Raw genomic sequence first — 19,790 nt, 5'->3', positions numbered from 1 at the left:
CCCTCTAGTGCCTGCCACCCTCAATATGGGAGCCTAAGGCTGTGCCAGTGCATCTCCTGAGTGTGAAGCGCCATTTCTACCCATCTGTGGGTGTACCCCTTTCAACTGCAACCAAAATTGGAGCTATTTTTCCAGAGTTACAAAGCAGAGCTGCTGATCGCAGAGGATGTCAGAGGAACCAGGAGGTCCTTTAGAAATCGGGTCCTCTCCCTGCTATAGAAATGGGGAAACTGGGCTGGGTGTGGTGGCTCACACCTGTAATCCCAGAACTCTGGGGAGCCAAGGCAGGTGGGTCACCTAAGGTCAGGAGTTCAAGACCAGCCTGGCTAACATGATGAAACCCTGTCTCTACTACAAATAGAAAAATCAGCTGGTCATGGTGGTGGGTACCTGTAATCCCAGCTTTCCCAGGAGGCTGAGGTGGGAGAATCACTCGACCCCAGGAGGTGGAGGTTGCAGTGAACTGAGATCACGTCATTGCACTACAGCCTGAGTGACAGAGCAAGATTCCATGTCCAAAAATAGAAAAACAAAAAGAGATGGGGAAACTGAGGACCAGAGAGGAGAGGGCCAGCCTAATGCCAGTGGTCGAGCCCAGGTCTCCTGATCCACATCAAGATTATTCCCAGAAGGGTGAACATGGTTCTTAATGGTTAGTCAGCAACCCAAAGCACTTACCACGCATCTACTGTGGGCCAGGCCCAGTGCTGGGGACTGAGAAATGACCAGAAGAGTCTCTACCCTTGACAATCACACACAGCTAATGGACCACATTGATAGGGAGGGAAGGTCTGAGCTAAGTGTTCATGGTGGCGAGAAGGTAGTGGTGATGCATTGGAATGCTGTAAATGGAGAAGTTGCTGGGCATGGTGGCCACTTACTGGCTTTGGGGCTGAGGGAGAGGCTGTGGAGGCTTGTGAGATTTCATCTGGTGACTAACTGCCTACTTAGAAGAGTGGGTTCCTGCTCCCTTCCCTACCCTCACCTTCCAAAGGAGTTCACGACCCAGTTGGTGCCATCTATGGGATCAGACATCCATGAGCTGCATAGTCTGGGATGGGCTGAGACTTAAATATCGCTGAGTCATCTCTTACCTTAAGCAAAGGGTCCTGATTTGGGGCACCCCATGAGGCTGCCTCTGTCCTGGACCCAGTGCTGGGGGCTGCAGACTTGGGCAAGAACCAGACACAGTCATTATCACTTAAGGCCCTGCTCTTTAGTCCTTCCCCATTGTCCAGAATTGGGCATCTAGCCTGGAGTTTGAATACCCCTGGTCAAGCAGGGCCTTGGCAGCAGGCATGGAACCTGGGCTCTTTCCTGTAGAGGGATGTTGCAGACTGGAAGCCTGGAGGCTGAAGGTGGTCAATAGACGTTTTGTTTGGTCGTCACAGTGTACAAGTGTTTTCTTAAATGTGAATTTTTTTCTGTGGGGCTGCGTTTTCCAGGTTGCCAACGTCCCTGCCACACTGATGTCTTCATATATACTTGTGGCTTCAACACAACTTCTTCCTTAGCATTAGTTTCTGTTGCTTGCAACCCAAGTGATCGTAAAAAGCCTGATGAAATACAGAGAGGGAAGCTGAGGCTTATAGAGGGAAAGTGATGTACCCCAAATCACACAAGCAGTAAGTGCTACATGTGAACCCCACTCCCACACATCCTCAGCACCTTCTCCTGCCTCTAGTCACAGCTTCAGTCCCTTCACTACCTGGTCATCTCCTTGAAAGCATCCCTCATGTGGCAGAGGTTGTAGAAACAGTAAGTAAATTGCTAGATCCCTGACATGAATCTATTTAAGCTAACCAGAGGATTCAGCAGGAGATTTATTTTTGGTGGAAAAACACGTATCAGTGACTTCTAGCTTAAGATGACCCCCTGACCCTGTGTGTTTATCTCCCCTCCCTTCTCCGAGTCCATGGAGTCATAGTAGAGAATATAAATGCATAAGCTCAGTGCAAATGAAGAGGATGGTAGGGGAACTACAGGGACTAGACATTTCTACCTGATTCTGGAAGAAAGAGAGTGGAGGTGGGAACCAAGGAAAGAAGCAAGGGTAGGAATTTCCTGTCCTGCAGAATGGGCAGGAATTTGCAACTTGGAAATTCCAGGCAGCAAAGACATAGGAGTGTAGTGTGGGAGAGTGGGAATGGGCTGAGGAGGGGTGGTGCCCGTGGTCTCTATCTGAAGAATTGAGGCTTTCCATGTTCACAGAGAGGGGTGAGCACACTGGTCACCTCTACAGGTATGTTTCTTAGGAAGAAACAAGTTGAATTCTCTCTCTAAAGATGGTGCTGGTATAGGAAAAGGAGGAGGGAAGCTTATGAAGAACACACCAGGAGCCCCACCTCCACCCGCTTGTCCCTTCTCCAGACCAGGAATCACACTTGGAACTAGCTCATATTCCCGAGGTGGAATATTTGATGCCTCCAACTTTCCTCTTATCCCTTTCCATAACTCCTGGTTTCTGCATGGGCATCGGATGTGACCCAGGACTGACTTCCTTTCCAGCACCAGGGCAGAGCATGTGATTTCGGCTCAGCCAATCAGAACATCCATCTCTTAGGTCATAATGATTGGTTCTGGGTGAACATGCGATCTCAGTAGAGTGAGTCCTGGAGAGTGAATCCTATGCTTTTTGCTTGGAAGCTTGATGTGAAGTTGAAGGGTGTGTCCTAGCACTGCTGTGGCATTTGTTACTAGGAAAGAAGCCAGCTTGGAACTGACCCACCAAGGATTGTGGAGCTCAGAGAAACAAAGCTGGTGCCCTGGGGACAAAGTTAACCTCTGAATCAAACCATGCCTAGAGTTTGAACCCACTCCCAGGTATTTCAGTTCTGTGAGCCATGCATTCAACTTCGTCATTCATGTCCTTTAGGGTTGTGTGTCTGTTACCTGCAATGGAGAGCATTCTAGCTGCGTCAATTTCCTTCTCAACAACAGCATTCCTCTGGAGCAGGTTTGCATGGAGAAGAGACTGGGGTTAGGGAGGCCTCTTTTAATTGAAATATTAAGACCAACAATTCATTTTTTCCTTATGAAAAAACTACATAAGAAGAGTTTTTATCAAGGTACCGGAGGATATCAGATAACATACTACACTGAAGGGCAGAGACCAAAGAGTGTCTGTTGACCATTATCTTATATATTCACTTCTTAGATATTTGTCCCTAAGGTTAGACTCAGAGCTTCTTGAGGGCAGGAACTGTGTTTCCCTCATTTTAGTGTTCTCAGAGTCTGGTGCAGAGTATGGCACAGAGTTGGTGCTTAGTACATGCCAAATGAACTCATTTATTCCCAGTCTGTGAGGTGGACATTACAGTATTTCCCCCCATTTTACAGGTGAGGACACTGAGGGCTGGAGAGGTTAGGAGTCTTGTGCAAGGTCACCTATCTGGTAAACCAAACTCTTGTGCTAAATCAAAGTTTTGAGATTCCACAATGCCTTTTTGCCCTTGTCTCTCACCTTTCTGAAAATTATCAATCTCTTTTCCAAGAAGAAAAATTTACATATAAAAATTGCTTTCAAATCATGCACAACAAATTTGATATAATTTCATAGTCATTATCCTGAGGTTTCAAAGTTAAAAATGCCAATCTTTTAGCAAAGAAGAGACTTGTCTTGCTGGAACCTTCCACAGACATAAGCATTAGAGTGACATCAAGTGGTGAAGTCCTACCACTTCCACATGGCAAGATCCTGTTTTCCTCACTGTCCAGGCAGTCTGATCTCTCTCCCCAAAATGTTTGTTACCAAGTTTGCCCTAAGAGTTATTTGCCCAAGGTCTTTTTTGTTTTTTGTTTTTGTTTCGTTTTTTTTGAGATGGAGTTTTGCTCTTGTTGCCCAGGTTGGAGTGAAATGATGCAGTCTCATGCTCAGCTCATGCAACCTCCACCTCCCGGGTTCAAGCAATTCTCCTGCCTCAGCCTCCTGAGTAACTGGGATTACAGGCACCTGCTACCACACCCAGCTAATTTTAGTATTTTTAGAAGAGATGGGGTTTCACCATATTGGCCAGGCTGGTCTCGAACTCCTGACCTCAGGTGATTTGCCCGGCCATGGCCTCCAAAAGTGCTGGGATTATAGGCATGGGCCACCGTGCCCGGCCCCAAGGTCTTTTTAAGAAATTAACTTTATAGCCTGGGCACAGTGGCTCACACTTGTAATCCCAGCCACGTGGAACTGTAAGTCCAATTAAACCTCTTTCTTATGTAAATTGTCCAGTCTCAGGTACGTCTTTATCAGCAGCATGAAAACGGACTAATACAGTAAATTGCTGAAAAGATACCCGAAAATGTGGAAGCAACTTCGGAACTCAGTAACAGAAAGAGATTGGAACACTTTGGAGGGCTCAGAAGAAGACAGGAAAATGTGGGAAAGTTTGGAACTTCCTAGAGACTTGTTGAATGGCTTTGCCCAAAATGCTGATAGCATTTTGGTCTCAGATGGAGGTGAGGAACTTATTGGGAACTGGAGCAAAGGTGACTCTTGCTATGTTTTAGCAAAGAGACTGGTGGCATTTTGCCCCTGCCCTAGAGATTTGTGAAACTTTGAACTTGAGAGATGATTTAGGATATCTAGTGAAAGAAATTTCTAAGCAGCAAAGTATTCAAGAGCTAACTTGGATGCTATTAAAGGCATTCAGTTTTTTTTTGTTGTTGTTGTTGCTTTTTTGTTTATTTTTGTTGTTGTTGTTTTGAGACCGAGTCTTGCTCTGTCACCCAGGCTGGAGTGCAGTGGCGTGATCTTGGCTCACTGCAACCTCCGCCTCCCGGGTTCAAGTGATTCTCCTGCCTCAGCCTCCCAAAGAGCTAGGACTACAGGCATATGCCAACACACCCAGCTAATTTTTGTATTTTAGTAGAGACAAGGTTTCACCACATTGGCCAGGCTGTTCTCAAACTCCTGACCTCATGATCCACCTGCCTCGGCCTCCCAAAGTGCTGGGATTACAGATGTGAGCCACTGCACCCGGCCAGCATTCAGTTTTATAAGGGAAGCAGAGCATAAAAGTTTGCATAAAAGTTTGGAAAATTTGCAGCCTGACTACGTGATAATAAAGAAAAACCCATTTTCTGGGAAGAAATTCAACCTGGCTGTAGAAACTTGCATAAATAGCAAGGAGCCTAACGTTAATCCCCCAGACCATGGGGAAAACGTCTCCAGGCCAAGTCAGAGAACTTCCTGGCAGCCACTCCCATCACAGGCCCATAGGCACAGGAGGAAAAAGTGGTTTCATGGCCTGGGCCCAGGGTCCCCATGCTGTGTACAGCCTAGGGACTTGGTGCCCTGTGTCCTAGCCACTCCAGCAGATACTGAAAGGGGCCAACATACAGCTCAGGCTGTGGCTTCAGGGGGTGGAAGCCCCAAGCCTTGGCAGCTACCACGTGGTGTTGAGCCTGCGAGTACACAGAAGTCAAGAATTGAGGTTTGGGAACCTCTGCCTAGATTTCAGAAGATGTATGGAATTGCCTGGATGCCCAGGCAGAAGTTTGCTGCAGGGGTGAGGCCCTCATGGAGAACCGCTGCTAGGGCAGTGCGGAAGGGAAATGTGGGGTCAGAACCCCACAGAGAGTCCCAACTGGGGAACTGCCTAGTGGAGCTGTGAGAAGAGGGCCACCATTTTCCAGACCCCAGATCCACTGACAGCTTACACTGTGCACCTGGAAAAGCAGAAGACCCTCAATGCCAGCCTGTGAAAGCAGCCAGGAGGGAGGCTGTACCCTGCAAAGCCATGGGGGCAGAGCTGCCCAAGACCATGGGAACCCACCTCTTGCATCAGCATGACCTGGATGTGAGACCTGGAGTCAAAGGGGATCATTTTGGAGTTTTAAAATTTGACTGCCCTGCTGGATTTCAGACTTGCATGGGCCTTGTAACCCCTTGGTTTTGGCCAATTTCTTCCATTTGAAACGGCTGTATTTGCCCAATACTTGTACCCCCATTATATCTAGGAAGTAACTAGCTTGCTTTTGATTTTATAGGCTCATAGGTTGAAGGGACTTGCCCTGTCTCAGATGAGACTTTGGACTGTGGAATTTAGGGTTAATGCTGAAATGAGTTGAGATTCTGGGGGACTGTTGGGAAGGCATGATTGGTTTTGAAATGTGAGGACATGAGATTTGGAGGGGCCAGGGATGGAATGATATGGTTTGGCTCTGTACCCACCAAAATCTCAACTTGAATTCTATCTCCCAGAATTCCCATGTGTTGTGGGAGGGACCCAGGGAGAGGTAATTGAATCATGGGGGCTCGTCTTTCCCATGCTACTCTCGTGATAGTGAATAAATCTCACAAGATCTGATGGGTTTATCATGGGTTTCTGGTTTTGCTTCTTCCTCATTCTCTCTTGCCACTGCCATGTAAGGAGTGCCTTTCACTCTCTGCCATGATTGTGAGACCTTCCCCAGCCACATGAAACTGTAAGTCCAATTAAACCTCTTTCTTTGTAAATTGCCCACACTTGGGTATGTCTTTATCAGCAGCAAGAAAATGGACTAATACTAAAATCTATTAATTTTTTTAAATGAAGCTTAAAAAAAGACAATCTACAGAGGCTGGGTGTGGCGGCTCAAGCCTGTAATCCCAGCACTTTGGGAGGCCAAAGAGGGCGGATCACCTGAGGTTGGGAGTTCGAGACCAGCCTGGCCAACGTGGAGAAACTCCGTCTCTACTAAAAATACAAAATTAGCCGGGCATGGTGGCGCATGCCTGTAATTCCAGGTACTCGGGAGGCTGAGGCAGGAGAATTGCTTGAACCTGGGAGGCAGAGGTTGTGGTGAGCTGAGATCAGGCCATTTCACTCTATCCTTGGCAACAAGAGTGAAACTTCATCTTAAAAAAAAAAAAAAAAAAAAAAAAGAAGCTAAAAAAAAAATCTACAGACTGAGTGAAAATACTTGCAAACTATATATGTTAAATATAGCCAGCAAAGGACAAGTATATAGAATTTTTAAAGACCCCCTCAAAACTAACAGTTTAAAAAATCCAATTTAAAAAATGAGCAGAAGACATGACAGACATTTCGCCAAAAAAGATATATAGTTGGCAGATAAGCACATGAAAAGAATGTTCAACAACACTAGCCATGGAAATGCAAGTTAAAACCATGATGAGACCTTACTATCCGTCTATCAGAATGGGAAAAAAAGAACAAACCACCAAAGCTGGTGAAGATGAAGATGAGGAGAGCCTGGGTCACTCATAAATTGTTGGTGGGAGTGTAAAATGGTACAGTTATTGTGGAAAGCAGTTTGACAATTTCTTTAAAAATGAAACATGCAACTACTATGCTACAAGTGGCACTTGCACATTTATCCCAGAGAAATGAAAACTTATCTATCTTCACACAACACCTGTACACAAATGTTCGTAATGGCTTTGTTCATAATAGCCAGAAACTAGACACAACTCAGATATCTTTCAATGGGTAAATGGTTAAACTGTAGTGGATTCAAATTTTTCTAGCAGGGCCAGACACAGTGGCTCATTCCTGTAACCCTAGCACTTTGGGAGGTCAAGGCACAAGGATTGCTTGAGGCCAGGAGTTTAAGACCAGCTTGGGCAACATAGACCCCATCTCTAAAAAAAAAAAATTAAAAAATTAGCCAGGCATGGTTGTGCATGCCTGTAGTCCTAGCTACATGGGAGGCTGTGGTGGGAGGATCACATGAGCCCAGGAATTTGAGGCAACAGTGAGTTCTGATTGTGCCACTGCACTGCAGTCTGGGCAACAGAGCAAGACCCTGTCTCAAAAAACAAAGCAGGTTTTCCAGTTCTTACTGAGAGGCACCCATGAGGACTGGAGAAGAATAAACTATAGATAGATGCGACAACTTGGATGAATCTCCAGGGAATTATGCTGCTAGAAAAAAGTCAATCCCTGAAGGTTACATAGTGTGTGATTCCATTTATGTATCATTTTTGAAAAAACAAAATTACAGAAATGGAGAGCAGATTAGTTGTTCCGAGGGTTAGGGTTGAATGGGTAGAGGGAAGTAGATATGGCTATAAAAAGAACATTGGGAGGATCCTTGTAGTGGTGAACTGTTGACTTCTTCCCGACTGTATGAATGCCAGTATCATAACTGTGACATTATACTACAGTGTTGCAAGATGTTACCATTGGGGGAAACTGGTGAAAGGTATGTAGGATCTCTCTATATTAATTCTAATAACTGCATGTGACTTTATCGTAATCTCATAATAAAAAATTGAATTAAAAACTTAAATGAATAGATAGGAAAAAATATATATCCTAATGTCTAAGCCACACCTTTTAAATCAAAAGATTTTTAGACCTTTTGAATCAAAATGTCTAAGGGTGGGACTAGGTATTAATATTTATAAGTTTTTTGGATGATTCCATTGTGCAGCCAAGTTTGAAAACCAGTGTCTTAGCCAACTGTGTGGAGAATGAGGAGCCAGCGCAGGAGGCCAGGGAGAGCTTTGGGGCTGTACACATCAGTGCAGACGAGTGGTATGGTCTTGGGCAAGCCATTTAAACTCATGTAGCCTTGGGCTCTTCTTTGTAAATTGGTTATAACCTGTCCTTACTTCCCGGAACTGATTTGAAGATCAAGGAGAAAATGTAGATTAAGTGTTTTATAAATTGTAAAGTGTAATGTAAATGTCCTGATGAACAGGCAATGCATATTGTACATACGTACAGATATGTGTGTTTTTAAATATGTACTGTATGCAGATATTTTCATGTTTAGTATCTCATTTAATCTCATCAACAACTCAGCAGTGTAGGAGTTGTGATCCTAATTTTATAACGAGAAGCCTGAGGCACACAAAACGTAATAAATAATAATACTTTTGGCTTTAGCAGTACAGATTCTGTTCCAGCAAAACTCCATCTGCCATAGTTTACCCAACAGAGGTGGTTGTCAAGGTCACTTAGATTTAAAAGTAAGTCTCTGCTTTCAAGTCTAAGAGACTTAAATGAATATGTAAATAAAATTCCTGTAAGGGCAATTTTGTTTTCATTATCTGGGTCATCGTCTGAATTGTGTACTTCACTTTGCCAATATAGATGAAGCTAAGCATGAGAGAGAAAAATGGATGTTGAGAATGAGAAAGCGCCTGATTCCCAAATAATTTATGCCCAGAAGAAGTGAGAGGCCACCTGGGATAAGAACAAGCTAGGACTTGTGGCATCCCATTAGTGAATGTTAAATCCCTTTTAATGCCTGTGTTTGATTACAAAGGTAGTTAAAAAACACATTAAGTATGGAAAAAGCTGATTCTGGCACCAGGCTTTCACCAAGTAAAAAGAATGACAATGTAAAGGAGAAGGAAGCTATTCTCTTTGTATGTGCTTCTGTTATTAATTAAATTACTGGCACATTTGTAAAAATAAAGTCAAAGCAGGATCCATTCAAAATATAACAGAAAACTGAGACAATTTTATGTTTAAAAGTCCATATATGCAACTGGAAATGTCTAGTTCAAATGTCTAGATGCTTTTTTGGATTATTAAGACAATTACTTGATTGACCAGCTGTGTTTATATAAATGGAGACCAAGTAATTCAAGGTCTTCTACCTCCCAAATGGATTTGGAGCACGGGATCAGCCTCAGAAGTGGCCATTTGGCAAAGTTTTTCTAATGATCTTCCAAGAATTTAGAGCTTTGCATAAACTAGCTACCCACCATCTTTCCACCTCTGAAGAACATTTTTTCATTCACTTTATGTGAGTTTGCTGGTTCCCAGTTAAATTAAATCCTTAAAATTCTGGTTCAATGAATTAGGGGCAACTCTCCAAATGAATCTTTTTTTTTTTTTTTTTTTTTTTGAGACAGAGTCTCGCTCTCTCACCCAGGCTGGAGTACAGTGGCGCGATCTCTGCTCACTGCAAGCTCCGCCTCCCGGGTTCGCGCCATTCTCCTGCCTCAGCCTCCCGAGTAGCTGGGACTACAGGCGCCGCCACCTCGCCCGGCTAATTTTTTTGTATTTTAAGTAGAGACGGGGTTTCACTGTGTTAGCCAGGATGGTCTCGATCTCCTGACCTCGTGATCCGCCCGTCTCAGCCTCCCAAAGTGCTGGGATTACAGGCTTGAGCCACCGCGCCCGGCTTCCAAATGAATCTTAAGAGATTGGAGAAGGTATAATTAAAGTCAGTGGGCAGCTGGGTTGAGTGGCTCACGCCAGTAATCCCAGCACTCTGGGAGGCCAGGGTGGGGATTGCTTGAGCTCAGGAGTTTGAGACCAGCCTGGACAACATGGTGAAACCGCATCTCTACCAAAAACACAAAAATAAGCTGGGTGTGGTGGCATGTGCCTGTGGTCCCAGCTACTCAGGAGGCTGAGGTGGGAGGATCCCTGGAGCCTGGGAAGTCAAGGCAGCAGTGAGCCATGATCACACCATTGCACTCTGGCCTGGGTGACAGAGCTAGACCTTGCCTCAAAAAAAAAAAAAAAAAAAAAGGGTATTTTTGTATTTCTGCATCCTATTCTGTTTTTCCTTTTGAAATCAAGAAGAAACCTTTCTACTGGCCCAAGTCTTGGAGAGACATGGCTGGTTTCAGTCCTAACTTAAGGATGTCTGAGCCTTGAAGAAGTTACACAAAGCATTTCACTGTTCTTGATCTTATTTTCCTAACTGGTGAAATGGTACTGATGTGGTTTGGCTTTCTCTTTCCCACCCAAATCTCGTGTTGATTGTACAACATGAAAAAACTTAAATAGACAGGGAAAAAATATATATCCTAATGTCCAAGCCACACCTTAGACCTTTTGAATCAAAATCTGTAAGGGTAGGACTAGGTATTAATATTTAAGTTTTTCAGATGATTCCAATGTGCAGCCAATTTTGAAAACCAGTATCTTAGCCAACTGTGTGGAGCATGAGGCGTCAGTTTTAATGTTAATTGAACTAACATCACCTGGGATTCAGACAGTGTAAGAGAGTCTCAAACTTTAATATTTATGTGAAACACCTGAGGATCTTGCCAAAAATGTAGATTCTGATTTTGCATCTCTCACGTTTTCAAGTGAGGCAGATGCTGCCACCCTGGGACCACATTATAAGTAGCATGACAATGGAGTTTCCTGCAGGGAAAATAATCTCATGCCCCCAGCTAAACCTGAACCTCACTCTGCTAATTTTCAGTTTTGTTCTGTTCCTAAGGAAGGCAATTTCTTTCTTTTTTTTTTTTTTTTTGAGACGGAGTCTTGCTCTGTCGCCCAGGCTGGAGTGCAGTGGCTGGATCTCACCTCACTGCAAGCTCCACCTCCTGGGTTCACGCCATTCTCCTGCCTCAGCCTCCTGAGTAGCTGGGACTACAGGCGCCCGCCGCCTCGCCCGGCTAGCTTTTTGTATTTTTAGTAGAGACGGGGTTTCACCATGTTAGCCAGGATGGTCTCGATCTCCTGACCTCGTGATCCGCCCGTCTCGGCCTCCCAAAGTGCTAAGGATTACAGGCTTGAGCCACCGCGCCCGGCCGATTTTCTTTAAAGAAACAAACTGATATGGTTTGGCTCTGTGTCCCCTCCCAAATTTCATCTCGAATTGTCATCCCCATGTGTCAGTGAAGGGACCTGGTGGGAAGTGGCTGGATCACGGGGGCAGTTTCCCGTATGTTGTTTTCACGAGAGTGAGTGAGTTCTCACGAGATCTGACAGCTTAAAAGTGTGTGGCGCTTCCCTCGTTGCTCTTTGTCTCCTGCTTCGGCGTGGCATAGACGTGTTTGATTCCCCTTCGCCTTCCGCCATGATTCTAAGTTTCCTGAGGCCTCCTAGCCATGCTTCCTGTACAGCCTGCGGAACTGTGAGTCAATTAAGCCTTTTCTTCATAAATGACCCAGTCTGGGGTAGTTCTTTATAGCAGTGTGAGAACGAACTAATAAAGGTACTAAGAAAAACGACATGGAAAGTCATTTGGCAATCTTGTGTGAACTTCCTGGCATCAGCCTGGGTCCCTGTGGATTGGGGTTTCTGCGTGGACACCTAGCAGGACAGTATTTAGTCAGTACCTGCTACTGTTTCCAATGGATACTTCCCCTCTGCTCTTCTTGTTACCATCTTCCTGGCTATCAGGGACCACCTGGCTCTTCTCATCTTTTCAATTCCTTCTCCCTCCTTCTCTGAGCTTGCACTTCACCCTGGCTCTTAGATTGCCAAATTCCATGCTATTCCTTAGCAAACTATCAGTAGCTCTCAATATATGAAACTATTGAAAAACTGAATTAGATACAGGCTATTTCCCTATCACTAAATTTGAACTGCCAGTGTTGGTGACAGTCATCCTTCACAGCAACACTTTGCAGTTACAAAGCACCATTGCACCTCCTTTTTCACATTTGATTCTCACAAGTAGCCTAGAAGAAAGACTACTAGGTGGGTGTTTAACAGTATTCTCTTTTTATAGATGGGCAAACTGAACTCAGTTTTGGGTTGGATTTAGTTGCTGTGCACATAGCACTGTGTCTAGTGCATTGGGAGTACAAAAGAGACTATTCCTTATGGCAGGATGATAAAAGCAGACAAAGGAAACCTTTTTTTTTTTTTTTTTTTTAGACGGAGTCTCAATCTGCCACCCAGGCAGGAGTGCAGCGGCACGATCTTGGCTCACTGCAACCTCCGCCTCCCAGGTTCAAGCAATTCTCTGCCTGAGCCGGAAACCTCTTTTAAACACCTGACTTCAATTCAGTACAATGAACAGAATGAGTACCCACTTGCTCCACACACTGCCAGCTCCTGAGGGTGGGCGGGTGCAAAGTAAAAATGCATAAGCCCTGCTGTCAAATTGTTTATGGTTTTAGGTGGGGATGGTTGTCAGATTTAGCAAATATAGATAACGATGCCCAGTTACATTGGAATTTCAATAAATAAGAAATAATTTTTCAGTGTAAATATGAACCATGCAACTTTTGGGGGCAGTATGTTAATTGACAACCCTACATGGGAGAAGAAAGACTAAAAGCCTGAAATTACGATGATAATAGGGAATCTGGGAAGATTTCCTGGAGAAAGTAACAGCTGAGTTGGGTCTTAATGCTGCAGAGGCCACAGAAGGAGATCTAGGTACAGGAGGCACAATGGAGTCTGGGAAGTTAGGGAATGGATATCTTATTATTTTGGTCTCAGTTTTCTCATCTGTAAAATGGGTATAATAATAGTACCAACCTTGTCAGGTTGTTGTGAGGATAAAATGAATTTACATTCATAAGGCACTTAGGGGAATGCCTGGTAGAGTGAGTGAGTGGTGATGATAAGACTAATGAGATCAGTGGAAAAAGGTGAGAAAGAGGGGCTGGGCACGGTGGCTCACACCTGTAATCCCAGCATTTAGGGAGGCTGAGGCGGGTGGATCACTTGAGGCCAAGAGTTGAAGACCAACCTGGCCAACATAGCAGAACCCTCTCTCTACTAAAAATACAAAAAAATTAGCCAGGCATGGTGATGCATGCCTGTTATCCTAGCTCCTCAGAAGGCTGAAGCATGAGATAGCTTGAGCCCGGAAGGTGGAGGTTGCAGCGACCTGCGGTTGCACCATTGCACTCCAGCCTGGGCAACACAGTGAGACCCTGTCTCAAAAAAGAAAAAAAAAAAATCCAGAGATTCAAGTTATTGCTGGACTGGACTGACTGGAGGAGCAGAGCCATGAGGCAGAAGGAGGAGAAAAAGAATGACATTCCCAATGGGGTTGAGTGGGAAAAGCTGGAGTCTGGGAAGAGGCAAAGAGAAGTAGGTTTCAAAGAAAGTGATCAATTCTATTTGTACCTGAGTGCCCAGTCTATGTGAAGAGATGTGGCTGGAATTAAATACAGGCTCTAAACAAAAGGCCACAGTCAGGTGTAGAGGTCTGGGAGGCTTCAGATTGGAGGTGAGGAAAGCCAAGGACATGTATTTTTTTTTTTTTTTTTTTTTTTTTTTTTTTTTTTTGAGACGGAGTCTGGCTCTGTCACCCGGGCTGGAGTGCAGTGGCCGGATCTCAGCTCACTGCAAGCTCCGCCTCCCGGGTTCCCGCCATTCTCCTGCCTCAGCCTCCCGAGTAGCTGGGACTACAGGCGCCCGCCGCCTCGCCCGGCTAGTTTTTTGTATTTTTTTTTTTAGTAGAGACGGGGTTTCACCGTGTTCGCCAGGATGGTCTCGATCTCCTGACCTCGTGATCCGCCCGTCTCGGCCTCCCAAAGTGCTGGGATTACAGGCTTGAGCCACCGCGCCCGGCAGGACATGTATTATGAAATTTCCAAAAGCCTGAATGAGAGATGAAAAAGAATGCTGAGGTCACCACCTGGCCAGTGTTCTACTTGCAACTCTGATTTTCTTTGATTTAACTTATACTCAGTAAGGCAATCCCATAAAACCCAGGGCAACCATGAAATTCCACAAAGTTACAGACCTGCATGTATGCTTGGATGGGTGTGGGCTGACCTGGAAGGCAGACCTCAGAGAGAACCGAGAAACCAGGGAACTGGGGTGAAGGAAGAAGTCACTTTTTGCTTTCTACCTTTTTATTACTTTTGTTTTTCTCTCCAAGTATGAATTTTTTTTTTTTTTGTTTGTTTCGTTTTGTTTTTGAAACTAGGTATTGCTCTTGTTGCCCAGGCTGGAGTGCGATGGTGTGATCTTGGCTCACTGCAACCTCGACCTTCTGGGTTCGAGCGATTCTCCTGCCTCAGCCTCCCAGGTAGCTGGGCTTACAGGTGCCTGCCACCATGCCTGGCTAATTTTGGCATTTTTAGTAGCGATGGGGTTTCATCACGTTGGCCGGGCTGATTTTGAACTCCTGACCTCAGGCAATCCACGCACCTCAGTCTCCCAAAGTGTTGGGATTTACAGGCATGAGCCACCGTGCCTGCTGAAATTTTTTTCAAAAATCTTAAAAACTAGAGATTTTGGTAAACTAGTGTAAGAACCTGTAAAAGGTGGCTCCTATTTGCATTTTATTCTTTCATCATCCTGGAATGACTTTTGTGGACATCTATGACTTTGGTCATTTTCACCCCTGGAAACAAGACTCTATGCCTCAGGATGCCTCCACTCACGCTTTGGATGTGTCCATAGAATCTTAAGAAATATTGCTCCAACGATTGCACACATTTTTCTTTTATTTTAGGTTGGGGGTACAAGTGCAGGCTTTTTATATAGGTAAACTTGTGTCACAGTAATTTGTTGTACAGATTATTTTGTCACCCAGGTACTAAGCCCAGTACCCAATAGTTATTTTTTCTGCTCCTCTCCCTCCTCCCACCCTCAAGTAGACCCCAGTGTCTGTTGTACCCTTCTTTGTGCCCATAAGTCCTCCTCATTTAGCTCCCACTTATAAGTGAGAACATGTGGTATTTGGTTTTCTGTTCCTGTGGTAGTTTGCTAAGGATGATGGCCTCCAGCTCCATCCATGTGCCTGCAAAAGGCATGATCTCATTCTTTTTTATGGCTGCATAGTATTCCGTGGTGTATATGTACCACATTTTCTTTGTCCAGTCTGTCATTGAAGGGCATTTGCTATTGTGACTAGTGCTGCAATAAACATTCATGTGCATGTGTCTTTATGGTAGAATGATTTATATTTCTCTAGGTGTATACCTGGTAATGGGATTGTTAGGCCGAATGGTGGTTCTGTTTTTAGCTCTTTGAGGAATTGCCATACTACTTTTCACAATGGTTGAACTAATTTACACTCCCACTAACAGTGTATAAGTGTTCTCTTCACAACCTCACCAGCATCTGTTATTTTTTGACTTTTTAGTAATAGCCAATTTCACTGGTGTGAGATGGAATCTCACTATAGTTTTGATTTGCATTTCCCTAATGATCAGTTGTACACATTTTTCATTTCTCTCAGTGCCTGATGTCTACTTCAGTCTCTCCATAGACTTAGATTGTGGGAACCATTTGTCAATGCTGTGTTAAAATTCCTTTAGACACCTGTCTGAGCCTGGCCCAAAGTACTAGCCCAGGACCCTAGTCCCCAGGAAGTACAAAGGGAGAGTCACTTGGGAGTCCTAGGATTTTCCACATCTGGTAATGGACATGGGAGAAAGAGAGTGACAGAAGAAGGGAAAAACTGTCTATTCCCTATAGTTACTGCTGTACTGTTCCAAAAAGAGAGAAGAGGAGGCCATGGACATGAACCGTTTTTACTCACAACATGTCTGACACCAAATGTGTGGGATTTCCCCTAATTTTTCACACCAATCAATTTAACAACTCTGTAGACATCAACTGGGTGTCCTGCAATTCAATTCAATCCAAACATTAAGTACTTAGAGTTGGCACAGAACCCACAGGTTAAGGGCTCAGTCCTACTAAACTGTCCCCCATGCTGGGCGAGGCGTCAGAGCCCCAGCATTGAGAAGTGGTGGACTTGCGAGTTGGTAAGAAGAATTACAACAATATAGGTTTGAAAAAGACAGTTTGTTAGAAAAAACTCTGCAGAAGAGTGCAACAGAGGCTGGGCGTGGTGGCTCACAACTGTAATCCCAGCACTTTGGGAGGCCAGGGTGGGTGGATCACTTGAGGTCAGGAGTTCGAGGCCAGCCTGGCCAACATGGTGAAACCCCAACTCTACTAAAAATACAAAAATTAGCCGGGGGTGGTGGTGGGCACCTGTAATCCGAGCTACTTGGGAGGCAGAGGCATGAGAATTGCTTGAACCCCGGAGGCAGAAGTTGCAGTAAGCTGAGATCGTGCCACTGCACTCCAGCCTGGGCCATAGAGCGAGACTCTATCTCAAAAATAAAGAGAAAAAAATTAAAATGTATAAAAGATGAGTGCAACTTGGTGCCTCAGTGAGAGGACTGAGTGTGCCGCAGTGGGTTTTTTCCTTAGGAGCATTTATAGACCTTAAAGCAGAAGCTTAAGGGTAATGTGGACCATGTTAGCCACATAGGTCATGATAAATGGTTACATTTGTAGACATTTTCGTCTACAAATGTAGACGTCCTGATGTCAGCACGGTTGCACAATGAATTTCGGCATAACGTTCCGGAGATGTATAGGAATTCTAATTTCTTATAAATTTTGGGTGGGGGGCGGGAAGACCTGGTACCAGTGCCTGCTTTAGATAATAGAGAAGTCTAATTACTTCTCATTTCCCCAGATAAGGAGTTTTGCCTCCAGAGGGCCTGCTAGATAGTCACCAGGTGGTCTTCGTTTCCTTCTAAATTCCCCAGATAAGGAGTTTTTTCTCTGGGGCCTCTTCAATGGTCACCAGGTGATTGCGCTCTCCTCACTCCACTTCAGATGCTAGTTACAGGTCCAAAGTTTCCACCTGCACTTCTGACCAATCGCCTATAAACTGGGGGTTCCTGTGACCCCCTCTTCAGGCTTGATAATTTGCTATAATGACTCATAATATCAGAAAGGTGCTTTACTAATACTGGTTTTTTATACAGGATACGACTCAAGAACAGCCAAATGGGAGACAGGTAGAGCATAGGGTGAGGTATGGGGAAGGGGTGTGGAGCTTCCTTGCCCTATTGGAGTGTAGCACCCTTCCAGCGCCTCTGTGTGGTCTCCAACACCAGCTCCAAACCCCATCACTTCAGGGTTTTTATGGATGCCTCGTTACTTAGGCATAATTGATTAAATCATGGTTGTTGGTGATTAGCTCAATCTCTAGCTCCTTTTCTCTCCCTGGAGGTCTGAGGGTAGAGAGGGAGGCTGGAATTTCCAAACCTCCGATCCTGCCTTGGTCTTTCTGGCAACCAACACCCATCCTGAAGCTACCTAGGGACCCCCACCAGCAGTCTTTCATTAGCATACAAAAGAAACTCTCATCACCCCAAAGATTCCAAGGGTTTAGGAGCTGTGCACCAGGGGCAAAGGCCAGAGGATTTTTTTTTTTTATATCACAGTGGACAAGTAGGAAACTGGAACAGAATGAGAGTTTTATAAATAATCTGTAGGAGCACAAAGATTAATAATAAACCCAATTTAGTCAACATTTTTTAGTTGAGAAAACAGAAGCTCTTGGTTGGGAAGTGACTTGCCCAAGGACACAGCTGACAAATGGGGAGCTGAGACCGCTGTAACATTTTCCAGTTTCTGGTCTTGCACTCTCTCCACATTATTAAAGCCTCCAGTTCAGCTACGTGCAACTCAGCACATCCAAAGCCTTTGCACTGCCTGCTTTTTAATCCTTTAAGAATCTCTTAAAGAGGAACAGACTTGTCTGCGGGCACCAGTGACCTGGCATGAGCATTCCTTTTGCAGGAACAGTGTTATGTTCTCCACAAAGAGCAGGTGTGAGTCACCTCCAGTCACAGCCCAGCCAGCGTCTCTCACAATATTGTGGAAAAAGGCCCCACACATCAAAACTGTCTTTTTAGAAAACAGCCAGATTTGTGCTCGGAGAAGAGCTCTGGCCCTGGTCCGAGCTCCCAGGGATCCCTCTTTGGGCCCCAGCTTTTCTTTTATTTTTTAACCAGTTATCTTTTATGTGGAGGTTAATTCCCATTAGGATATAAAAGGATTCAGCAAGGATCACATTCCTCAAGGACAGGTGTGGGCAAAGGAGGTCGTGGTCAGGGTGGCAGAGCCTGCCGTCCGCAGGCCCCTCTTCAGTGGTACTTGCATAGCTGCTTATGCTTGAGCTCCTTGCAGGAAAGGCAGTAGTTGAAGAGCAGGTAAGCTGCCAGTACCATGGAAACCTGAGACACCCTTTCTTCACGTTGATGTACTAGTTGTAGTACCAGCAGTAACCTCTTTGAAATGCTCCAGCAGTGCCACTAGGGGTGAAATCTCACATCAGTATCCAGCTTGGCAGCTCCCCGAGTTTGACATCCAGGAGTTTCTTCTCCTTCACTGGTGCAAGTGATGCCATCTTGGAGTGCCACCTGTGGGGCCCAGCTTTTCTTTCAGTGTTAAGAAGCTTGAATGGCTAATCGCACCTCACCAGGAGGTCTGATGGCACTGAGGAGGCTTCCCCCAGGTAAGGCCCAAATTAGTGAATGGCAGAGGCTCACAGCTAGAACAAGAAGGAGAACGTGAAGCAGGATGAAGAGCATGGCAGAGACTGATAGTTGTCTAGGAAAACATTCCCCTCCTTCAACATTAATGAAGTTGTAGCTGGGTGTAGGGCTGCCCAGTTGGAGGCTGCATTACCAATCTCCCTTGCAGCTAAGTGTGGCCGTGTGACTAAGTTCAGGCCAGTGAGGGGTGCATGGAAGTGCTAAATGCAACTTCTGAGTCATCTTCAATGTAAAGAAGCTCCTTGTCCCGGAGCAGCTCTCTTCCTTTTTTTTTTTTTGAGACGGAGTCTCGCTCTGTCGCCCAGGCTGGAGTGCAGTGGCCGGATCTCAGCTCACTGCAAGCTCCGCCTCCCGGGTTTACACCATTCTCCTGCCTCAGCCTCCCGAGTAGCTGGGACTACAGGCGCCCGCTACCACGCCCGGCTAATTTTTTGTATTTTTTGGTAGAGACGGGGTTTCACCGTGTTAGCCAGGATGGTGTCATCTCCTGACCTTGTGATCCGCCCGTCTGGGCCTCCCAAAGTGCTGGGATTACAGGCGTGAGCCACCGCGCCCGGCCTCTTCCTTCTTCCCTGGAGCTGAATATGAACGTGCCTGTGGCCTAGCACTAACTGTGCAGACAAGGACAATGCCCTTGGTGATGGCAATAGGATGGAGGGAACCTGGGTTCATCAGTGACTGCATGTAGAAAAAGCCTTCACCAACGTGGACCTCAGCATTGTTAGTGACAGAGGAACAAACCTCCATCTCCTTTGAACTATTTTTGAGGTCTTTGGATACAGTAACGTATCCTTTACTCTGATTTCACAAATGAAAAGGTCTTGGCTATTTCATATTATCAGGAAGCTGTAATTTCCATACC

At 45.2% G+C, this 19,790-nt stretch overlaps 1 pseudogene; it reads right to left on the bottom strand.

Moving 5' to 3' along the window:
• Positions 1–18,517: 18,517 nt before the first annotated feature.
• LOC116270054 lies at positions 18,518–18,780 on the bottom strand (annotated as a pseudogene).
• Positions 18,781–19,790: the final 1,010 nt, after the last annotated feature.

Source organism: Papio anubis, chromosome 13, assembly GCF_008728515.1.
Source record: "Papio anubis isolate 15944 chromosome 13, Panubis1.0, whole genome shotgun sequence".
Taxonomy (NCBI): domain Eukaryota; kingdom Metazoa; phylum Chordata; class Mammalia; order Primates; family Cercopithecidae; genus Papio; species Papio anubis.
Note: the sequence above shows the minus strand (reverse complement) of the source record. Positions and strands in the feature narration are given on the sequence as shown.